The sequence below is a fragment of the Camelus ferus genome, chromosome 12 (genome assembly GCF_009834535.1).
Source record: "Camelus ferus isolate YT-003-E chromosome 12, BCGSAC_Cfer_1.0, whole genome shotgun sequence".
NCBI classification, from domain to species: domain Eukaryota; kingdom Metazoa; phylum Chordata; class Mammalia; order Artiodactyla; family Camelidae; genus Camelus; species Camelus ferus.
Window position 1 is genome coordinate 53,605,703 of NC_045707.1, and position 24,566 is coordinate 53,630,268.

General features: G+C 33.5%; 1 protein-coding gene across 1 annotated transcript in view; it reads left to right on the forward strand.

Moving 5' to 3' along the window:
• The first annotated feature begins 3,930 nt into the window (after positions 1–3,930).
• The window catches only part of MGAT4C (MGAT4 family member C), a 140,187-nt gene continuing 119,551 nt past the window's right edge, over positions 3,931–24,566 (forward strand). The window contains exon 1 of the mRNA XM_032493691.1: positions 3,931–10,626. The gene's annotated coding sequence lies outside the window, so the exon portion shown is untranslated. The remainder of the gene's footprint in view (positions 10,627–24,566) is intronic.

Sequence of the window (24,566 nt, forward strand, 5' to 3'; positions counted from 1 at the left end):
GCAGGAAGACACAAAATCTAGGGTCAAAGTAGTAATACTCTATCTCATTACAATAATTTTTATGTGTGTGACCAATTATAGGTTCTCATTAAATAACAGGTGAAGTCATTCCTATAAAAAGGGAAAGATTTATTATATGACATTCTAGAAAAGGGAAGTCTGTTGGTAATCATATTAGTGGTTACCAGGGTTTGCAGGGATAAGGAAAAAGGAGACAATACAAGGTAATGAAAACATCTTTTTGGACAATGGAAATATTTTTTATCTTTATTGTGGTGATGGTTATACCACTTTATAAGTTTGTCAAAATTCACTGAATTGTACACCCAAAAAGGATGATTTTTAATATACAGAAATATTACTTCAATAAGCAAAAAATAAAAATTAAAACATTAAGCTCATATTAATGGAAGGCTCCAGCCGTATGGAATTAAATTAGAGCAACATCAGGGAGAATCTTTAGAAGAATTCAGTTGTATGAATTAGGCTATCTTGTGCATTAAAATTGTCAACATGAAATCCATTGTCATACAATGCAGTAGGAAGAATGTTATTCCCATTTTTAAAGATGTTCAAATAGTGGTTGAACTAGAAGTGGATGAACTAAGCTAATGTTGAGTATCATGGATTAAAAGAATATAGAAGTACAGTTGGAATATTGACAACAGTTTAAGAAATTTTTTATTAGAAAAATAACTCACAAGTAATAAAGTCAATGAAAAACACTGAACACTGAAAAGAAAAAGAAGACACATTGCTTTCATTTGCTACCAAAAATGTAGGAGCAAAAATTCCCTCAAATTGCTTTTGTTATAAAAATTCTTCCACAATCTAGTTCTCGATTAATCAGAGTTTAGCTAACTCTAGTGTTCATCGTAGAAGAGTTATTCGTCGTGATAGAAGTTCCTGATGATTAGGAGAATTGTTCAGATCAGTTGTTCAGATTTGCATAAGTTAATGATTTAGGATTCATGAAGCATTTATTATCTGCAAGATTTCATTGAAAAATTAATTAATAACAAAACATATTAATTAATATAAATAATTACATCCGTGATCTGTAGTCCTCCCTTATCTGCAGGCGATCTGTTCCAAGACATGCAGTAGATGCCTGAAATTTCAGATAGTACCAAACCCTATATATACTATGTTTTTTCCTGTACAGACACACTTATCATAAAGTTAGTTTATGAATTACACACAGTGAAAGGATATTCCAATTTCCAGCATTACTTCTTTTGCACTTTGGAGTATTATTAAGTAAAATAAAGGTTACTTGAACACAAACACTGGACACCCTATAGTCTACCTCGTAACTGAGACAGGTACTAAGTGACTAGTGGGCAGGTGGTGTATATAGAGTGGACATGCCGGACAAAGGGATGACTTATGTCCTGGGCTAACCAGAGAGGAACGGTGCTGGGTTTCATCATGCTCCTCTGAAGGGTGTTCAATTTAAAATTTATGATGTATTTATTTCTGAAATTTTCCATTTAATATTTCTGGACCATAATTGACAGTGGGTAACTGAAACCAAGAAAATGGAAACTACAGATAAAGTTGGGTGGGGTAGAGGGGAACTACTGTAGTTAAATGTGCTAATTGACTACTTATCTGTTGAATTCTTTCCAAGTGTTGTCATTCCTCATCGCAAAGTATTACCATAACTCTGTCTCCTCCAAACCTTAAACTGATATCAGTATCAGTGTCAGAATTGGGTAGCTACTTCTGGTGAGGCAGGGTAAGTTTTAAGTAACTGTCAATACAGCCTTCAGTCTAGAAACAAGTGTAATCCTAAAATGTGAAGAGTACTGGATGGGAAAGAGCAAGTAACAAGGGAACAGGTCAGATCTAAGAATTCTGGAGAAAGTCAGAGAGCAGGCTCATAACAGAGGTGAGATCATAAAGGTCAGAGCAGAATTCAAGGGTATTGATCCAAAACATGTAGGGATCTATGAGTCGGGTAAGCTAGGCATTATTGAGGGACAATCTGGCTAGAAAGAAAAAGCTCAGACTATGACTAAGCAATGAAGTGACAAGCTAGTCCTAATACTAATGTAAGCATCTTAATATTAATGTAATGATTTTGAAACTAGTGTTTCCCATGTGTTTATCTCTGGGTCCAGATCTAGTGAAAGACTGCCATTGGCTTAACTAATCACCGCAATGAAAATGAACAGGCATTTCCGATTAAGGGAGAGCAGTCTGGGAGGGAAATTTCTGACAAAGTTGTTTAACTATAAACAAAGACAGGAACAAAAAAATGTTGAATGACAAGGTGTGGTAGGGCAAGAAATGTCATTTTAATCTTCTGAGAATAATAAAAGCAAGAAGGATTAAAAAGCCAACATTCTGCTCTTAATTAAATTCTCAGCATAACTGTGAACATCCATGCCTTCAACCAGGGAGTACAAATGCTCTACCCAGCCAGTATGCTCTGTGCAGATTGTCAAGTTCATCTTCTTTCTGTCAATATATTTACTGTATTTACATTCGATTTTCACATTCTCAAATCATCTTAAATACTAAATGATGATAAGTATAAGGAAACTGCCTTCTACATCATTAGTGGAAATTAAATGTTTTAAATATGACTGCTCCTAATAAACTAGAATTCTTACTCAATATTATAAATAGAATGACTCAGTCTAGTGGATTCAGCCCAATGTAATAAGAATCTGTTCTTGTAAGCCTAACAGTGGAAGACTAAGATTCAGATGCAAATGATTAGTAAGAAGGATACATCCCAAAATAGATTGTACTGGACACTGTAATCACAGAGTAACTTCCTTTGTAGATTCTTCCCCAGAATATTGATTATTTTGTAAATAATACTTTCTTTTTCTCAAAAAATCATTTTTACCTCTATATCTGTTATATATTAGGGTGTTGGTGACATAGTGAATAAATTATTTTTATGAATTTTCAATACATAGTTCATGTCCCACCTCTGTTTATCAGATATTGGGGAAAATCTAATAATCATTAAGATAATTTGGTTCTAGTTTGCAGGTGTACTGGAAAGAATTTATTTGCATGTTTTAAAATGGTTCCTGTTTCAGCATTTTTTGTGTATGTGTATATATATATATATATATATATATATAATTGAAATATAGTCAGTTTACAATGTGTCAGTTTCTGGTGTAGAGCATAATGCTTCAGTCATACATGAACATATGTATATATATTCATTTTCATATTCTTTTTCACCATAAGTTACTATAAGATACTGAATATAGTTCCTGTGCTATGTAGTATGAAATTGTTTATTTTATATATATTAGTATCTGCTTATCTTGAACCCCCAATTTACTCCTTTCCACCCTCTTCCCCCACTGATAACCATAAGTTTGTTTTCTATGCCTGTGAGTCTGTTTCTGTTTTGTAAATAAGATCGTTTGCCTTTTTTTTTTTTTTAAGATTCCACATATAAGTGATATCAAATGGTATTTTTCTTTCTCTTTCTGGCTTACTTCACTTAGTATGATGAACTTCAGGTCCATCCATGTTGCTGCAAATGGCATTATTCTATTCTTTTTTTATGGCTGAGTAGTATTCCACTGTATAAATATACCACAGCTTCTTTATGCAGTCATTTGTTGATGTACGTTTAAATGCTGGAAAGGGTATAGCGAAAAGGGAACCCTTCTACACTGTTGGGGGGAATGTAGTTTGGTGCAGCCATTATGGAAAACGATATGGAGATTCCTCAAAAGACTAAACTTTGACTTACCATAAGATCCAACAATCCCACTCCTGGGCATATATCCAGAGGGAACCTTAATACAAAAAGATACATACACCCCAGTGTTCAGAGCAGCAGTATTTACAGTAGCCAAGACATGGAATCAACATGTTTTTTAAATGTATACATTGAAGATTTTTCTGTTTTTGTAAATAACAGTTTGTGCATCAGTTCTGGTTAAAGAAAGTTAAAACAAAAACCTATTAATCTTTTGAAATATCAAGGGTTGCTTGTGCATTATTTTGGCAATGTAAATTAATATAGCCATTATGGGAAACAGTATGGAGTTTCCTGAAAATAGTTAAAAATAGAGATACCATAGATCCAGCAATCCCCCTTCTAAGTTTACATATGAAGGGAGTGAAATCAGTGTGTTAAAGTGATATTTGCACTCACGTGTTCATTGCAGCTTTATTCACAATAGCCAAGGTATAGAAACCACCTGTTTATCACTTGATGAATGAATAAAGAATGTGTAACATGCATATACAATGGGAAAATCTTCAGCCTTAAATAGTAGAAAATCCTGCCATTTACAACATAGATGAAACTGAAGGACATTAATCAAAGTGAAATAAGCCAGTTAGAGAAAAACAAATATAGCATGATCTCATTTATATGTGATCTAAAATATCTAAAAATGTTGAGCTAATGGTCACAAAGTGTAGAATGGTGGTTACCAGAGGCTAGGGGTAGGGAAAATAGGGAGATGCCAGTCAAAGGATACAAATTCTCAGTTAAAAGATTGGTAAGTTATAGGAATCTGATGCACAGCATGGTGACTATAGTTAATAATACTGTATTGTGTACTTGAAACTTACTGAAAGAATAGATCTTAAGTGTTGCCACCACACACACAGAAAAAGATAACTGTACAAGATAATAGGTGTTATAATTAGCCTGATTGTGGTGGTCATTTTACAATGTATACATTATATCAAATCATCACATTGCACACCTTAAGTAGACACAATTTTTATTTGGCACTTACACCTCAACAAAACCAGGGGATAAAAAGAATCTCATGGACTAGTCTCAGGGAATATCCCAGTGAAGGTAATTCCACCATAATATTGATCATCATGCTGAATATCATGGTTACTTTGCTAATTAGGCTGCCCAATTGTGTCTTCCATCGTACCTTCAGCATTGATGAGAATTCCTCAGTAGCTTCATTCCCTTGCTAGAACCTACAGTTGGCACAAATATATCTTGGGAGAGCTCAGGTCAATTTGGTTGACTAGTAAGCTGATATTTTCACACAATTTTAACCAGCCACACTACATGGAATGTAGAACAGATGATGGAATAGTAAATGGGTCAGACAACTGTACCTTCTACTTCACTGTTATCTCTGAGTTTGGGGAAATTGCATAAACTGGAACAGTGCTTGCTCATAGTAAGCTCTCCATACATACTCCTTAATTTAATTAAATAATGAACAATCACTTAATGTATTATAAACATTATCTCTTCTTACCCTTTCAGTACATTCTAGATAAAATAAAAATAGCAAACATGGATTGTGATTCATCCTTACAAAAGAATTGTGTAGAATATAATATATAATTTTACCAATATTTTATGTAATTGTTAAGATTCACAGCACACAGTACAGTATTCTTATTTATGGAAACAGTAACTTTAAAGGAGCTTTAGAATAGAAGCTCTCAAAAGTACTATTAACCTAATAGACATATTTTTATTTGTTGTTTTTCCTATTTTTTTCCAATGATTGGCATGTGCATTTTTCACTTTATGATAAACATTTATGGAGCTAAAACCCAGACATGTTTCTGAATAGATAGAGAAATGAGATGAAGTGCTCACAAGAATAGGATGCAAAAGAGAAAAAAACAATTACATGTGGGTGAGTGTATGGAAAGGAATGCAAAGTTACTGTGTGACACATGGGTACTATCTGACCTATGCAAGAAAAGAGCTTGGCAATGCTTCCCAGCCAAAAAACTGTTTGAGTTGAGTCTTGAATTGTGATCGTCAGGAAGCCAAGTAAACAAGATTTCAGAAAAATGAAGTAGAGAAATAAAGGATGCTCCAGAGGAATGGGCACATGATCTTGCATGGAAATGTACGAGAGCTCACAGTGTTTAGGCCTCTGCGGAAGATGAATGTTAGAGAATAGGGTGAGAGATCAGTTCCGAGAATAAAGCATTATGAAAACATTTTAGGTCATAATAAAGATCTTAAATTAAGCATGATCCCAAGACCAGCTATATCAGCATCACTTAACAATTTGTTAGAGATGTGACTTGTCAAGTCCCACTCAAAACTGCTGAAGCAGAAACTGAGGTAGAGTCCTGGGAAACTTAGTTTTAACAAGCCCTTCAGGTGATCCTGTGCACTTCAAAGTTTGAGAACCACTGCACTAGAACATTTGCTAATCGTCTGGCATTGCAAAGCCATGCACTTACAAAGGTGAGGGAGAAGCCTGGATAAGTACTTTAGAATACTCCATTGGCAGATTCATTGGAAGGAGACAGTAATGAAAGCAAGAAGATGAAATTCAAGAACATTTTGGCAGGTCAGGTGAGAACTGAGGAGGTTCTGAAATAACATACTGAATATGGTGATATAGAAGTTGGAACACATTTAAGAGAAATTTGAAGTGGAAAACTGGGATTTGACGAACAACAGCACATAGAAGCATAAGGTAAAGGGGGTAAGTTTTGATTGATTTCTCATTTTCTAGCTTTGTGAACTAAGTAAACCAAACATATTATATATCCAGTTGTTTAATATACTGCCAGGTATTATTGGTATGTATCATCAGTTTACAAGATCTTTCTTTAAATGCTTGATTACATTCTACCTAAATTTGTGCACATTCTTTTTTTTTTTATTTTTTTTTTTTTTGGTTTGAGCCAAATACATCTACAAAAATTTAAGTGACAACTGAGTTTGCTATTTACAGGAACTTATATATAGTAAATTGTACTTACCAGCTGAAATACCTTGGAATGTGTTTTGTGGCAATATAAAAGCATTAATATGCTGCTAATTCCAAGTACCGAGTAATCTACTGTTAACATGCTTTTAAAGTAACTGTACTAATACGAGTTCTAAGCATATTACAGAAAATGTCGATGAGAGTTAGGACTGGGCAATGCATTTTCTTTTCCTTTATTTTTTATTTCCAAAATAATAAATTCATTATTACTTCCCAACCCTTTAAACTCAATAATGTTATTTTTATCCTACGATGAAGCTTTATAAAGCTTGTTTTTATATCACTCCATCCAGAACGTTTAAATTATAGGAATCACTAACACTTTCACAATAAGTGGAACCACACACCTGAGACATGGAAATGGAAAAGTGTAATAAAGGATAGAATTTTAAGGAAAGCTTGGTTTTCAACAGTGGAAGGAGAGTCACACTTCAATGATAATACATATATCTAGTGACATCTTGCCGAGCACTGTTAAAGTGTCATATGCGTCATCTCATTTAAAATTCCAGTGGACTACCAATTAGGAGACAATATTATCTAAATTTTGCAGATGACAAAATTAGGATTTAAGTAACTTACTCAATTCATACAACTGATAAAATAAAAAAGACAGAATTTATATCCAGCTGTGTCTTCTTATGGGTCCTTAAGAACTATGCTTTACTACCATGTGAAAAAGAAGATGGGAAAGAAATGACTAGGAAGGTACATAAAGATCAAGGTAAATTCAGTGTAATAATGAAAACAAAGAAATAGAAATATCCCAAATGAAGGTGAACTTACTCAGCTCTGTGTGTGTGTGTATGTGTGTGTGTGTGTGTTACTTGGTGAAAATAACCAACTTCTAATTTTATTGTGAAAAACATAGATCATGGCATTGGAATATCTATTAAATACTGTACCGTAGGCTATTTTTCTTTCCATATATGAATGTGACAGTATTTCTCTAGCTGAACACACAATGACAACATTGTTTATTGGAGGCAAAAAAATTATATCACAATACAAGCAAGCATAAACACAAAAAAGGAGAAAGAAGGGGAAAAACTAATACAGTATTATAGATCATAAAATACAATTCAGCCTTCAAAAATAAAATGTAGAGAAGTCATAAATAGGAAAGGGGCTCAAAGAAGAAATATCAGTGAAACTCCCTCTTTTTTTTTTGCTTTTTCTCAGGCTGATTATATTTAAGAAAAATTTATCCTAGTGTCCACATCTCCCTACACACATACATAAAGTATCATTAAATTATATGTTAACTTTTCTCTATCTAATAACACTGTTTAGAAATAACACCATGGAAGGTCAAACTAAGTATTGGATCACTATTTTGAACAAAAATGTGTTTTTGGAGGTGCAAATACGATACGCTCATAATTATGTAAAACACTGTAGCTCATTGTGACCAATTTCTGCTGATCTGATGCATGTTATTTTTAAAACAAAACAACATTTTGAACAAAAATAAAATAGCTAATTAAGATATCCTTAAATAATTGTCCCATTATGGGCATCACTGCTTGCGATTGATAATAATTACAAAACACAAATTTGCATTTCTAAAAATATATTCTCCTAATTTAGTAAATTGATAAGAAAGTCATTGTTTTAGTGATCTTTTGAATATATAAATATTCGCATATAATAGAGTTGCTCAATATGAAAGTTGCTGATACAGAGTTAAACTAAGTGTTCATAGCAATAAAAATCACGATTAGGTGAGGGGTAACAGGCAGCTTTCCTAAGAAATACTGTAGAATCCTGTTTAGGTTATTCTCTCTCCTATAGTAAGCAACCACCATGATCACAATTTATCCCAGCCTAAACTGGAAGTCTCCGCAGAACATTAATGCTTGCATTAATGTAGATTTTGCTAGCTAACATTTTTCTCTGTGACAGTTTCATATTCAAAATTGTATATGCATGGCCATCTAGGCATATAATTTTACGGTTATGGTTTAAAGTGTAATGACTCTGTAATTTTATACCTGGAAAAGTCATCAATGATTCTAATAACTTTAATAAATTGAATCATTAATATTAATTATTGAAAGATATGTAGAGTACATTGAGTTAGAACACCTGGGTTTAGAATTCCGTCAGCTTCATTAGAGATGATCTCATTTTCATTTGTTTTATCACCACTAATCTAAGAAGAAAATCAAATAAATCCTAATTATTTAAAAAAATATGATTGGTAGTATATATGGAGGATGGTCATTTTGCCTGGAGCTGAAAATCTAAGGCATGCCCTTAACAAACTTAAAGAATATACAGAAAACTGATAAACTACATAAATCAAAAGTTAAGTGGATGGTAAATTATGTGTTGCAGATATTAGCTCTAACTGAGTGTTTTTCTGGCTAAGTATGAATTCACTATGTGTAACTATGTATTTGTGAAAATAGTTTATTATGTCTCTATTCCCCATTAAAATATAAGACAGTCATTTTACCTGTTTTAAAATCTTTCATCCTAAGAGAACAACAAAGGACCTGATACACTATAGTTATTCAATATTTATTAAATAAAATGAAATAAAAATATAAATTTCATTGGACACATGTTAAATTCTAAGTATTTTCAGTGTGTTATTTGGAAAATGTGATCCAATATTACAGATGAAAAACTTGAGCGTAGTGTTATAAAACAGTATTTTCAAGATCAAGTGGCTGAGTCTGTATGCAGTCAAAATTTTCTAAGTAAAATAATAGTAATAATACCATGATAATAACAGGGGCTAAAACATGTAATGCTTACTAAATGCTAGATTCTGTTCTAAGGTCTTATCTGTATCAACTCACTTAATGCATCTAACATCCTTGAGATAGGGAGGATATAGGTCTTATTTACCAGAGGGCAAAGTGAGGCCCAAAAGGGTGTTATGATAAGTAATCTCCACATAGTCTGCAGTTAGGGAGTGAGTTCAGCAGCTGGGATTGCAAAGTCTGTCTGGTCTGAGAGTCTTTCTTTTAGACACTTAAGCTTTACAGTTTTTCGGGATGACCATTTCTGTTTACTGAAACAATTTTGTCCCTGTGTGAATCCAAATAATTATTGGATGTGGAGTAAATAAGTAAATACTCTAGAAATGCAAATTCATTTGTCCAGCAAACATTTATGAAGTTTAAACCGCACAATGGGACTGGGGTTAGCAGATAACAAAGATTACTGAAATTCACAGTCCGAAGGGAAATTCTTGTAATGTAGTTATTACAAGGTAATTGTTTGAAGTGGCACGGTAAAGTAAAATGAAGACTAGGCTATGAGAAAAAGTGCCCTTGGGTTGTATCAGATACAATAACAATAGGTACTGCATGGTCATTTAGTTAATCTAAACCTCAGACTTCTTGATCTGTTAAGTATGGTGTATAAACTTGATATGCTTGCTTCAATGATCTATTAGAATAGTTGATTGACTTAATTGTGGAAAGGGCTCTGCACAGCATAATGCTATGGAAATTTTCAGTAATATCTTAACTATTTAATTACATTTAGTCACCAAGTGTTCAAAGAAATCTAGTCAAACAGGAATCCTCTAGCCTAGCAACTGATGATACTGTCTCTTCTGCTTTCTGTAACACATCAGAGAGTAAAAACATCTCCCATCTCTTCTTCACTTCTAAATCACGTGTTGGTGTTGGAAGAATTAAGTTCACGTGGAACACTTCTGGCCTAGTTAATAACTGCACCAGGTTTTGCTGTCTACATATCCTTGGCTGGGTTCTGGCAGGAGAAAAGGTTGCAAAGTGGGGAGATCATTAGGTCTGCAACTTCTTTTATTTCTCTTTTGGATGTTTTCATTCTGTGAACTATGTGTTCATTCTGCTTCTCTATATCCTTTTTATTTCTTAGCTTTGGTGTTTTTTGAACGTGAAATACACTCCAGTTTTTCTCCCCAAAGGTAAGAGTAGATCAGAAAAATTTGACCTGAATTACTTATGTGTATTTTTATCCCTACTTCATTTACTGAACTATTCATTGAGCATCGACTGTGTGCTCACCTCTTTGTTAGGTGTAGGTGGTGTAGATATGAGCAACTAATGGAACGTTGGTAATGAGACTGCCAATAAGCAAGTAAGAAATGGTAGAATAATTTATTATGGTTGAGTCTTCCTGTGCGGGAAAAAGAGTAAGAGAGGCTTTACATAGAGGTGAAGCTTGAGCTTGATTTGGAAAAAGAATAACTGTTCTTCAATTAGAAGAAGTTTAGGGAGTAGAAATGATTATCTCTAGGTAGAGAGAACCATATGGAAGTTATAAAACATTTTGGTGTGTTCAGAGCAAGTGGTTCAAAACAGAGAATACAATTAGGGGAAAAGTAAGACTCAACCAGATAGTAAGCTAGAAATTAGGCTGGGTCAAGGGTCTTCTATGAAAACCCAAGGCATGGACAGCAGTACTCTCTTCTCTGTTTGCCTCTTTACTGTACTTATCTGCTTATTCATTTGTGGCCTTCAAGTTTAAAAGTTGAGTGGAATTAGAAGAAAGTGATGCACTTTTTTTTCCTGTCATCACTAAGAATCAATAATTATGACACAGGTAGTAAAAAAAAAAATGGTGATAAACTGCTGGCAGCTATGTTTATTCTTTGACTAACATATTTCTGAACTTTTTCATATCTTTTTGCAATCTAATCTATATCATAAAATTAGTTTAAAAACAAAATAAAGCAGAATAGAAAAAAGTAGTGCCAAAGATCCTGAGTTGAGGTGTTCTGGATGCTGCTTCGATTGTACAGGATTGCAGCTCAACAAGGAGAAGGCACTGAGAGCGAAGCCATAGTGATACAGGGCCTGGGCAGTAGCAGGGAAAAAAAAAGGCTTACATTAAGAAGCCATTACATCAAACACTGCATTTCAGGGTGTTTGTATTTACCACTTCCACATGTGATTTCATTCCTCTCGTGATCCAAGCAGCAGGAACAGTGGAAAACACTAATCACTGTACAACTGTGAGTGTCAGGAAATTAACACTTTACAGCATTGTTATCTAATCTGTAGATTTTATTCGTATCCTCAGTTGTCTCAATAATGTCCTTTTTTTGCAAAAGAAAATCCAGAATTACGCATTGCATTCAGTTGTCAGACATCCTTTAATCTGGCATACTTCCTGACTTTGTCTTTCTCTCTCTCTCTTTTTGGTTATTTGATGCTGTTATTTTTAAAGAGTTCACAGAGTTCAGAGTTATTTTGTAAAATATCCCTCAGTTGGGGTTTGTGTGATGTTTTGTTACCTCACAATAAGTTTCTGTCTTTTGACAAATACTTCATAAGGATGTTGTGCATTGTATAGGAAGACACACATTGTGGATTTGTTTCATTACTGATGATAATTGTTAAAAAAGGAATTAAATAAGCCAACAAAATAATTTAGCATGGTAAAGCTATGGCTGATAAGTTTAAATTTTTCAGTTAATAAGACTAAATTTGGATTAATTTGTACTTTTCATGCACACATTAGAAAGAAGAGATAACTCATAGGCGTTTATACTTAAAATGTATTTACAACCATGAAGCAGCACTAGTATGAGGATGAACATTTCTTGAATAACCTCCAAATTCATTACCTGAAATGATATTTATTAAAGATACCACTAAGTTTTGACTAAATTCAATTACAATTGTATCACATAAACAGCCACACTGGTTCTGACAGCTTCCTATGCAATGCTTCACCAAAACACTAAACATATTTGGAAAAGATTGTAAGCTCATTGAGGGCAGATAATACACCTTATACACTGTTTTATCAAGACTTAGCTGATAAGTGTTTCTAAATAAATCTTGAACTCCCAGTGTATCCCTTCTTCCCACCTTCCCCGCCTGGTAACCATGTTTGTTTTCTATGTCTGTGAGTCTGTTTCTGTTTTGTAAATAAGTTTGTCATTTTTTTTGTTTTTTAGATTCCACATGTAAGTGATATCATGTGGTATTTTTCTTTCTCTTTCTGGCTTGCTTAACTTAAAATGACCATCTCTAGGTCCATCCATGTTGCTGCAAATGGCATCATTTTATTATTTTTTATGGCTGAATAGTATTCCATTATATAAATATGCCACAACTTTATCCAGTCATCTGTCAATGGACGTTGACGTTGTTTCCATGTCTTGGCTATTGTAAATAGTGCTGCTGTGAATATTGGGGTGCATGTATCTTTTTGAATTAAGGTTCCATAGTCAAATTTTATTCCAAGTACATAGTTGTTTTTTTTCCCCTCAAAAACAAAACTCATCCTTGAAAATGTTATATCATGTTTGGGTTTAAGTTGCATTTTAGTACTTTAATAATTTTGTAAAGGTTTGCAGCCTGTCAAAAGATATACTTTTGCTCAGTTGAGTACCTAATCCATGATTGTTGACTGTAATTCTATGTCTAGTGTGCCCTTGCTTCTCAACCTCCAATACATTTAGATAATTTTGGCTGTGGTACAAAGGTAATAAAAATAAGGAAGCTGCAGACAGCAAAGCAGCATATAGGTCTTTTAAGCATATTATTTTTCCTTGCATACATAGTGCGCCTTCAAATTAAACTGTTTAATTTAGATATTACTGAACTTTTGAAATGACTAACTTTGACATATGCAATAATCTGTAAGCACTGAGCTTTGTTTTTTCAAACCCTGATATTTATGAGGCCAGAATCAACTCAACTATGGCCAATGTGAGACACTTAGAAAACTAGATGAAGTGGCTATCTATCGTTTTAATTAAATAATGGATATGACTTCATCGTTACATTTTGTAATTATAGTATTCTTGCTATCAAAATGAGTTTATAAAATGGAATATTAAAAAGGAATAAATGTCCCAGATTTGTATCATAGTTTTAATTTGATTTGAATCAAATCTTAGAGAGAATTTTACAGCACTTGACGATATAATTCTAAAATGTTTCAAGTGATTCAAATAATGAAAGAGCTTAAGAAAACAAAATATTTTGAGAAGGACAAATAGTGAAAAAAGAATTGCTCTACCACATATATAAAAACATTATAAAGCTTCAATTAAACAGTTCACTTTGTGAGCTAATCCACATGTAGAAATACTTTTAAAGGAGCAAAATATTTGGTCTTTTGACACCGATAGCCTTTCATTTTCAGTTCATTTAATATTTATTCATTGCAGGATAATAGGTCAATAAAAATATGTGAAAAAAAGGACTGTTCTAAAATTATGCTTAGAGTATATATAATAAAAAAACAGAACCCATAATTTATGAATCTATGGCATTTTAATTTTTTAAGTATATTAACTATATATGTGATATTTGCAATAATATATTCTTTATATTTATGTTTAAATCTTTGTGCATTGCTGTATAGAGACATTAAGATATGTATAATTATAATTGAGATAGATACTTATTAATGCATATTGAATATATATATAGAGAGAGAGCTGTCTTAATGAAGGAGCCTTCATCCATCTAATCAGTCTGTCTAAAAATCTACTTGTCGTAATTTAAATCTTTTTTTCTTACTTTCAGTATCCAGTCTGGCTAAGTTTTATTCTAAATACCCCTTAAATCTGCCCTTTTCCTCCTATCTACCAAATCATAATCCTAAATTTAATATTTTTACCTGGATGGATAACTCATTTTGGTAATTACATGTCCCAGACATTCAATATGCCCTTGCCATGTGGTAGCCTAATTGAACTGTTTTAAGTTCAGTGTCAATCTTCTGTTAACATTCTGCAATGACTCACCACTATTGCTCTTTTTAAGATAAAGCCATTACAAGATCCCAACCAGCCCTGCTTAATCTAGCTCCTGCCTCCCTCTCTAGCTACGTGGCTTACGTATCTTATTCTCTCCCTCTCTGCTACACTAGCTTTCTTTCATATTCCCAAAAGTATTCTGCTCCCTAGAAATGCACATGTTCTTATTTGGTCTGTAAAACTCTCTCCCCAACCCTACATTTCCACTTATTCAGCCAAACCATCTCTGGAATCCTAATATACATTCATAAAACATCATGCACTTTTGCACAGAAGTTGTCACAGTTTTCAGTCATAAACTGTTGTGTTACTATTTGATTAGTGTCTATCTCTCCCTTTAGAATTTAAACCACCTGATCCATGTGTTTTTGCTCAACATTGTATTCCCACTACCTATCAGAGTGCCTGGCATAGAGTTAATTACTCATTGATTGAATAAATGATTGAATAGCAAGATATAGGCATCTCAGTTTTCCAAAGTATTTTATTTTCGATTTTAAAGACATTGGATATCATCTAATTCGTATCACTCTGCTGGCCACTTACCTTCACCAGAATCATCATGTTAACACAGAGCCTACAGGATAAACTACAAGTCCTTTGGCCTGACAGACTTAAGTCTCTTGAAACATAGCTATCCTTTAAAAGTTATTTCATACTTTAACTGTCTCTAGCTGCTCTGCTTTTGCCAAGTTGATACACTCTTTATCTTTCAGAGGCATCCCACATTCTTCTATTTCATGTCTAAAAAACCCCTTCTTACCTCTTTGCTTATCTAATTCCTAAATATCCATTAAAACCTACTCAAGGCCCTTCAGCTCTACAAAGTGTTACCTAAGGGGAATGTTAATTGTTTTCTGCTGTGTGTATATATTGTATTTGCTATTTACTGTCATGTACACGTTCCTGTTTTATGTGTGTATATGTCTCTTGCAGTTACTTTTGAAAATAACATATGAGCAAGAGTCTTTTTTATAAAAAACTGTATCCTAATAAGGATTTGCAGAAACCTTATTGATTAATTAATTAATTGATGAATTGAAATTCAGGAAGTAAGGGTTGAAATTAATAGATTATGTAATATAGTCTTGGTACAAATGCCAGGTCAGTGGTTTGGTATGCTGTCTTAGTCCATCTATATCAAAGGCATTTCATATTATCAAGTTAGGCCTTCAGGAAGTTTTCATTTTTCTGATCGACAGCCATTAACCATTCTTATGTGGAGGGTGATCTGATTAAAAACAGTGATTTTTCAGGATTGATACATTGATAACATGGATTTCTTTAATAATTCAATAAACAAATGTTATGTTCCATTCAAAGGATCAATGCTAAGGGTGTGAAAGATTGTGAAGTTGTGACAGTGTTTGGATCTCTAAGAATGGTCAATCTTAAAGGTAATTAATATTAATTTTCAGTCTAGAATGTCATAGGGAAAGGCTGCAGAAATTCTGGTAAGAGTTGACAGTTACTGCATTGAAATGGAGTTACATTATGAAGATATTGACTATGAGCTAGAGATGAAAAAGTATTACAAAGGGCGATTGGCAGGATTTAGGCACTAATTGTAGAGATCTTACAGAGGGTGCCACACAAATTCTGAATCAAATTTGTCTGAGATGTTTATTAAAATGAAGATTACTAGGGCCTATCTCAGTCAGGGCCTATCTGCTGAATCAGAACCTCAGGATGAATGGCAGACATGAAGCCATTTTAGATAGCTATAAAACACTTTCCCTAAGGATTAAGAACACGATGTTTAAGAACAAAATAGGAAGTTTGATTTCTACATTTGTGGGAAATCCGAGTAGACTATCCCAAAAATTATGAAACATGTAGGACAGGTAATTATTGTTAGTGTGAAAAAGCCATTTAGACAAATAATTCGTTTAGCCTTTATGCAATTTTAATTTATTTTTTACCAATAATTACTTTTCCAGTTCATAGCATTAAAATAACACGATTCGCTGTCCATAATATTAATTGACCTAGCATCTTACATTAAAAACCTTAAAATCTTCCATTATATTTTTGTGAATGAATGTAATAAATTTAAAATATTTAGTATTCTTTAATGATATGGTTTACATATTGCATTCATTGTTTCCATAAAATTTGCTGAATTTTTATTTTTTTACATTTTATGTAGCTGTTTACGATTCTCTTAAATGGGCATAAAGGATTGCAGACCCTCAGTATCTGGTTCTATGTTGTTGATTATTTTAAAATAAAATAATTGTAAAATAATTGTACCAAGAAATATAAGTTATATAATTTTTTCCATTTTATTTGTTTTAAACATTCACTTTTTCAATACTTTCAATGAATACATTTTAATATTTTATTCTTAGTTTAGAGCAGCCAAATTCCACCATGAAGTTGCTTTATTTTCCTATTACAGAACTGTTTCAAATATCATTTAGTAGATATCTATAGCAGGTAAAAATGGTCAAAATTCTCATTTTATCCTGTTATGAATTTTATATTTTTTTTAATTCTAATAAGATTTAGAAGGTGATGGTCATGATGTATAAGACACAGATACTGAAAATAATACATTAATGTGTGTTTGAGGGGCTCACCATATGCTCTGGAAATGCATAGTTGAATAATATCATGATCCTCGCCCTCAAGCAGTTGTGGTTTACCAGAAGGAGATATTTATGTATGCTCAGTGATCCAGCAGGTACCATAAATGTACCACTGTCAGTAAAATTTATATTATATTTTAAACTTTGATTTGAGCAATATGAGTGATGAGTTCATTATCATTTTCAATCACCTTTAACTATTCTTGCCCCTTCAAAAATTTTTTCCTCTGTTTGATATTCTTTATCACTGAATTATTAAAGCCATTTAAGTAGATTTATCATTTTCCTAAGCTTCTTAAATCATTTTTGTCTACCTGCATAACAGGAGCATGCATATTAAAGAGCATAGTGAATATGAAAGCAATAGTGACATTTATTTAATTTGTATTATATAGTATATTCTTTATTCATTGCCTTTAATCTCATTGTGAATTGATTTTTTTCATTTGAAGAAGTAACACTTTAAAATTATCATGTTTTAAATCCTACATGGATATAATTAATTATAATTTTAGATTTAGGATTAATCAGTGGTTATGATGCATATACTTATATATAAAGAAAAGTCATAAATCATAAGGAGGGCAATTTAATCATCCTACTTAGTTCATGAATATTATTTTAGTTAAAAAAAAACTTACAGTTATACATGTTAAAAATCTTGCAATATATGTAAGCTTGTTTTTCATGTTTTGCCTGGACTAAATTACCTCATGCCATGATAGTATTTGCATTTCCAACATGATCTGTATTTAAACCAGTTTTGAAGGAACTCCTTTGGATAAGATAATATAGGTTAAGAGATAGTTTTGCAGTATGCAGAGCCAAAATTACAGCAATCATACACACCAGGAGGGGGATGGGAATAAAGAAAAGGGATATTGACTAAATTGCCCATTAGCTCTATAACAAATTAAGCTATTTTCGTCTGGTGAATTATCTTGCTCTTGTGGGGAAAAAAAAAATAATGAAATTTTAAGTCATACTAACCAGGGCTACATTTGCTAACATTTTTAGTTGTGAAATTCTGAGAGTGTTACTCAAGCTTTTTGGAACCATAATTTACTCAGTTAAAAATGAAGATATCAAAATCTCATAGCTTTTTTTGAGCATTTAATGAGATGTGTATATATATACACACACACACACATATATCTATGTATTCCCCCTATACTCTGGAATCAGAACCATTCTCACATATTTTTCTTTATTATTTCTGCATAGTCTCACCCATTTTATAGTGATCATCTATATGCCAATGGTTTCCAGCTATGTAACCTTAACCACTACATCTATTAATTATAATTTTCAAAAAGATAAATTTAATAACCTCATGCAAATATAAAATAAACACATGCCAAAGATTCTATTTGCGTATTAACTAATGACAGGATGTTAAAGTTGGTCCAAAGAGCATATGAAAAATAGCTGAATGCTTATGTTTAAGTATGTGTATATGAATGTATATATAATATGCAATTTAATAGAGGAATGTTAGGATCATATTTCTGAATTAGAGTCAAAACTGATAAATGTCTTAAAAGGCAAAAAATTATTTTTTTCTATTCCACTAGACAGAAATTATATTCATATATACTCAACAACAGCAATAACAACAAATCTGCATGTTAATCTCTGTCCCTACAGAGTTGGAAAATAGGCTAATTAATAGGAAGATAAAGTCTGTACCACACTGAGAAAACAAAATAATCTCTTTTGTCTGTTTTATGTCTGGGACAATTTTCCTGTCACCTTTTTCATCAAATTTGGAATGCACACACACATACACATTCACATATGTAGTATAAGTAATTTTTATTATTTAACATGATAATATATAATTATTTAAATACATTTTTTTTAACCAAGTTAGCATTTCCAGTTGACTGTCTAGTAGTTTCATCAGAGTTAACCTATCTGAAACACACACATGTGCACTTAACCTGTTCCTTCCTGGCTTTCTACATCAGTAAATAATGCTAATCATTTCTTCATATATTCAAGCCTCAGATCTAGGCATTATTGATCCTTTGATTATTCCTTTTCCTCTGTATTAACATACTACCACCATCATTTTCTGTTTAGAGTAGTTAAACAATATTATAAATGACTCCATTTCACACTATTTCTAATACTACCTCTATTCCGTGGTACCATCACCTCCCACCTATATCACTGATATGACTGCCTAACTAGTCACCGTTGCTTCCAGCATTAACTCCTTACCATCCCATTTCTACACACATCCCACGAAACCATCCAGTTGCTACCCATTACACTTAGATACAAAATCCTCACTCCTGTCTAGAAGGTTCTGTGATCTGGCTCGGGACTAACTTGCCAAGTTCACCTCATACAATCTCTACTACACACTCACTGCCCTTGAGTCACATTGATCTTTCTGTTCCCTGAATTCCCTAAAATCTTCCCCACCTTGACAATAGTTCATCCCTCTTCCCATAATATCCATCCCAGGATCATCTTTTATTTGGATCTTTGAAGCCTTCCCTGACCACTCAGTTTAAATTAGCACTCTTTAATTACTCTCTATCACCACCATTCCACTTTATTTTCTTCAGAACTCAACACACTTTTTTAACTAGTTGGTCCTGCTTCTACTGAAATACAGGCTCCATAAGAACAGTTGTTTTATCTGTCTAATCTATCAGTGTCCTCAGTGTCCAGAAAAGGACCAGGCACATGGTAAATACTCAACATACATTTACAGAAAGAATGAATGAGTGACACAGAAGAAATGCTAGATAAGCTAAGCTCTCAAAAAAGTGAATTTCTTGCAGAAATAGCTGGGTCCACTAAAATACTCAATTCATTTGTTTATTTTTCCTAGTTCTCTGGCTGTGACTACAATTGCAATTACATTTAAATGTATTGTCAGAATTAATGGGTCACTCTCTCAATTACCATTTGTGATAATGGAGTTTGAAATTTACTCAAGAAATACTCAACATCAAGTAAGTACTTCTTCATGGTAGTAAATGTGCTGAATTAAAAAAATTTTTTAATTTAAAATATGAATCCCTATTATTTAAGACATTTTTCTTTTCAACATACATGGATGTTATTCTACATCAATAAAATGTTTTAACCTGCATCAGAATCTGTTCTAGTCTATAATGTTTATTCTCAGAAAAAGGAAGAACGCTCATACTGAAAACACAGCATGTTGAGTTTTTTTTTTATTGACGTCCAGTCAGTTACAATGTGTCAGTTTCTGATTTACAGCACAATGTCCCTGAGTGTTTTGACTCTTTAGCAATGATTTTAGAAATAACTATCTTTGTGACTTTTAATTAAACATGGAAGGTAGAATGTAAACTGAGTCTTCAGAAGATTTAGTACTATGTTTCGTAATTTTTAGCTTTATACTTCCATGATTTACTTCATGGACAATCTATTAAATGCTTTTTGGGGTTATATTTGTCTAGTGTGTGCTGATATATTAATTCAAGGTTGGATTTTTTTTTTTCTCTAGTGATCTAAATATCAGTGAATTCATGAGATTCCCTCCAGGAGTAGGAGAACTAAAGGTCCTGTACTTGTTGCATTTAAGCTGTTTGTATTGAGAGAGGACAATTCATTTTTTTTTATTCTTTGTTTTTAGTGTCAGAGAGGCTAGAACCATATGGTATTCTCCACCATACTTAGGAGCTTGCAGGGGCAAAAAGTATTAGTTCTACAGTCACTGGTGCAGATTAGAAACTGTAGGTGGGAAATGTAATAGTTTGTACTGTCAGAATTAGGGTATGGTATCTTTAACAGGACTGAAACGTGATCTGAGCTGGCAAAGCACTGTAAGACCCATGGGAGACTGTAAAAAGACGAATGATGGCAATGACAATGGCTGAAGTGCTAATGAGAAAGTCAATTCTAACATACTGATTTTTTTTTTCTCTTAACTGAAAAAAGACTGGGACTGCTTGTGTGTGCATACGTCTTAATGCAAATGTATATGTCAACATAGACATTCAACTGCTCGAGAACTACATATTCACATATTTCCTGGCACTAGAAGAGCACCTGACCACTCACTAAACCCCTAAATACTTCTTGAATGGATGTTATGTGAATAAGAAATAAATTTCTTTCTAAACAGAGTAACCCTGTGAGATCTACCATGACAGAAGCCATGGAAAGACCTAGAAACAAAATAAACTTACTATTGTAGGGCATATGCTTCAGGGAAAGATACATGGAGTTGAAAAAAGTCCCATCTGATGTGGCAGGAGATGGAGAGGCTTAAGTTGGAGAGGCAGTGCAGGCGGGCTCTCGGGAGTCCAAGCAGGAGGTCGGTGTTAGCAGGATTGCTGAACCTGACCTGTGTGAACCTGTTAGGAGCCGTGAGCCTAGGAAACAGGCAGGATCCTGTTAGTCAGGGCACAGAGCTGGGGCGGCCTAGAATTTTCATGATTTTCACGCAGGAATTTGGAGAAAAGGTTACAGAATAGTCTTAGTGGCAGGAACAAAGTGAGGCTCCATTCAGGGAACCAGAGCATCAACTCATAAACCAGGGCATAAGCCAGAACTATCAGTTATGCCTACTATTGAACAAGGCAACTGAATCATGAAAATTGGTCAATTAATCAGAAAAGCAAATTAAAACAATATTATGAAAAAGTTATAATTAGGTAAAACACGGTTTTATTTTAATAAAATGCATAGATGTATTCATTCACCAGTCTTTTCATATGGTGCCAAAATTTTTTTCTCTGTGTCCTGGTCCCCTGATTTGAATTCCATTTGATATTTCAGGGCAGAATAGGGTTAACTCAGCAGGCCTGGATTTCGCAAAACCTGTACATTACAAAGAAATCTTCAGCATTGGCCTTTGGCTGGCTCTTGAGACGTAACTCTGAACCCTTGGAAAATCTATTTGATAAGAATGTTTTTATATGTCTGAGGCCTTGGGCCACTCTGTATCAGTCTTGTAGGTACCACATGCTGCATTACTGACCCCCATTAAAAGTATAGATACCACCCCCCTCCCAACTGCCCGGGTGAGCTTCCCAGAGTGGTAGCATTTTGTCCGTGCTGTCACACATCACTGGTGGGAGACTGTGACTGAACTAAGAGGGGCGCCTGGAGATCCATCTGATTTCTCCTGGACCTTGCCCCATATGCCTTTTCCCTTTGCTGGTTTTAAGCTGCATCCCTTCTCTGTAATACACCATAACCAGGAGAATAACAGCTTTGAATAGTCCTGTGAGTCCTGTTAGACAATTATCAGGCTGTCTTGGGGACCTCTGACACAACCTATATAAGCCACAACCTACCTAAGCCATATCTATGATTTCTGGAATTTCTTTGAAGAAGAAGGGGGACCGAATAACATTGGAATTCTGACTGCAAATCTTTGTAAATTGTATGATTTTTGAATTAAAGGAATTCCACTTGCAAAAACACGTATGAAAAGTAACACGTAGACTCTTGGTTGGCAAGAGGGAGTTGAAGTGCAGGGATACTTCTGAGTAATAACCAGCACTTACTGAACATGTATTATTTGCCAGGCCTTATTGTGTACAGCTTATGTTTTACCTCAGTCCTCAAGTTTGTCATTTAGGAGACGTCTGCATGGAGAAAATGAGGTGAATATCTGTTAGTAAGTAGGAGGACTTGAGAAAGAAGTGTTGAGTTTTTAACTTAGCTTACTAACTAAATATTTTTCCTGAATACTCTCAATTTATGAATGCTTTAAATCTCCATTTTATTGAGAACTGTGGTCGTTCTTGATAATTTTACTTTTGGAGGTACAATTTGATATTGATGTTGTAAATAACTACAAGTCATGTATTGAGGGAACGGAACACAATTTGAGGCCCCTGTTCAAGAATTATGGTCTAAGATAATTATCCCACAAGGAGTTTCTACTTTAGCTTTTTGCAGTTTTCTTTCCCAGTACAGGTTTGAAATGGAAATTGAGATTTTGTGCTTTTTGCACTTTCATAGCTATGGGATGCTAAATGTTACTAGTAGGAAATGTTCAGGGAAGAGAGCAGTGTCCTGCAAGCTGTTTTAAGTAAAACCTGTAACAGTTAATTCACTTCAAAAAGCATGTAAGGAAATGACTTACTTTGGAATTGAAAATACTGAATGCAAATTTTAGTCACAAAATGAAAATCAAGTATTCCTATTTTGACTGATTTGAAAGGGCATATCTCCTTTAATGTTATAATTTTAAAATTAGGATTTGAGGGAATATCAATTTTCAGAAAAATCCAATTAAATTTATGAATGTCAATCATTTTAACATTAAATATTAGTATGTTATTATTTTGGAATGTGAAAACATACTTTAAAGCATAAACATTTTTATATTAACATGGAAGCTTTAAAAGATTTCTCACATTATATTTAACATAAGGAATTCATTATTTATTTTTTTAGTACCTAAGAAATCTTACATTTAGTACCAGATATAAGAACTTAAAATGTCACGTATTATAGACCCTCCCACTGATAAATCATATCATGGCTATGGCTACACTTTTATTTTCCTTTCTATAATTGTTCATAAAATAAAAAGGGGGGCTCAGCAGTGCTTGAGGAAAGATATAAAAATTGAACATTAATTTTATTCAGATGAGATGATTTGTATGCAAGCTGATCAGGCTACAAGCTTATCTCATTACAAGCTCAAGGCTATGAGCGTTTCATCATTTCTCAGATGCCATTAAGTTTAATGAGATGAATGCCTGCATTGTGTATTAAAAATGTGTCGCTGTTCTGCAATTCTGTATGATGATGAAGTGTTTGTGAATATTTATTACTTCAGTCTTTAGTGCTTTCAACTTTATACTAAATAGCAAAGTTGATTGCCTATACTGTTCTAATTGCATTGTTTAGAGAGTACTGTCCTTTTCCTCTTCAGTTTCAGAGTTGCTAGTAATATGCAGGTCTTTTGAAGTGCAATAATTGGCATGTGAAGACTTGCACAGACATATAATTGCACCCCAAATTGAAACACAGTAGGTGCACTCAGTCTCAGGCAGAGTGAATTAGCTCTGTGCCTTTCCTTCTGGGAACACAAGTGGTCAGTGCTGCTGATTTTAAGCAGTCACTGAGACACTGATTTGCATATATAATTTGTTTCTATACATTTTCAGAAGAGCACAATTTTTTAATGCCAAAAAAGGAGTGTTTCCAATAAGCCTTTGAAAAGCATACTGTTTAATTAGTCATTCACTTTATCATTCTCTTAAATTGGTATGAATACACATGAAAGGCTTCAAAATGAATTTTGTTGTCATTGTTTACTATATATTTTTTAGCTCAGTTCTTCAAATATTTCTCTTTCCTTTGTTTTGCTCTCACTGGAACCCAATAACTATTCTGTTGGGAAATAAGGCTGTGAAATCCGGAGACTTGAGATTTAGCCTTAGTTTTGTCTCTCAGATATTGTCTTATAAGAACCAATTTAGTTTTCTGTACCTGCTTCTACACTGTCCTAATAATGGGTAGCCTGCCTGTATATTATAATCCACACCGTTTCCTCCCTGCGTCACTAATTTCAGTGTA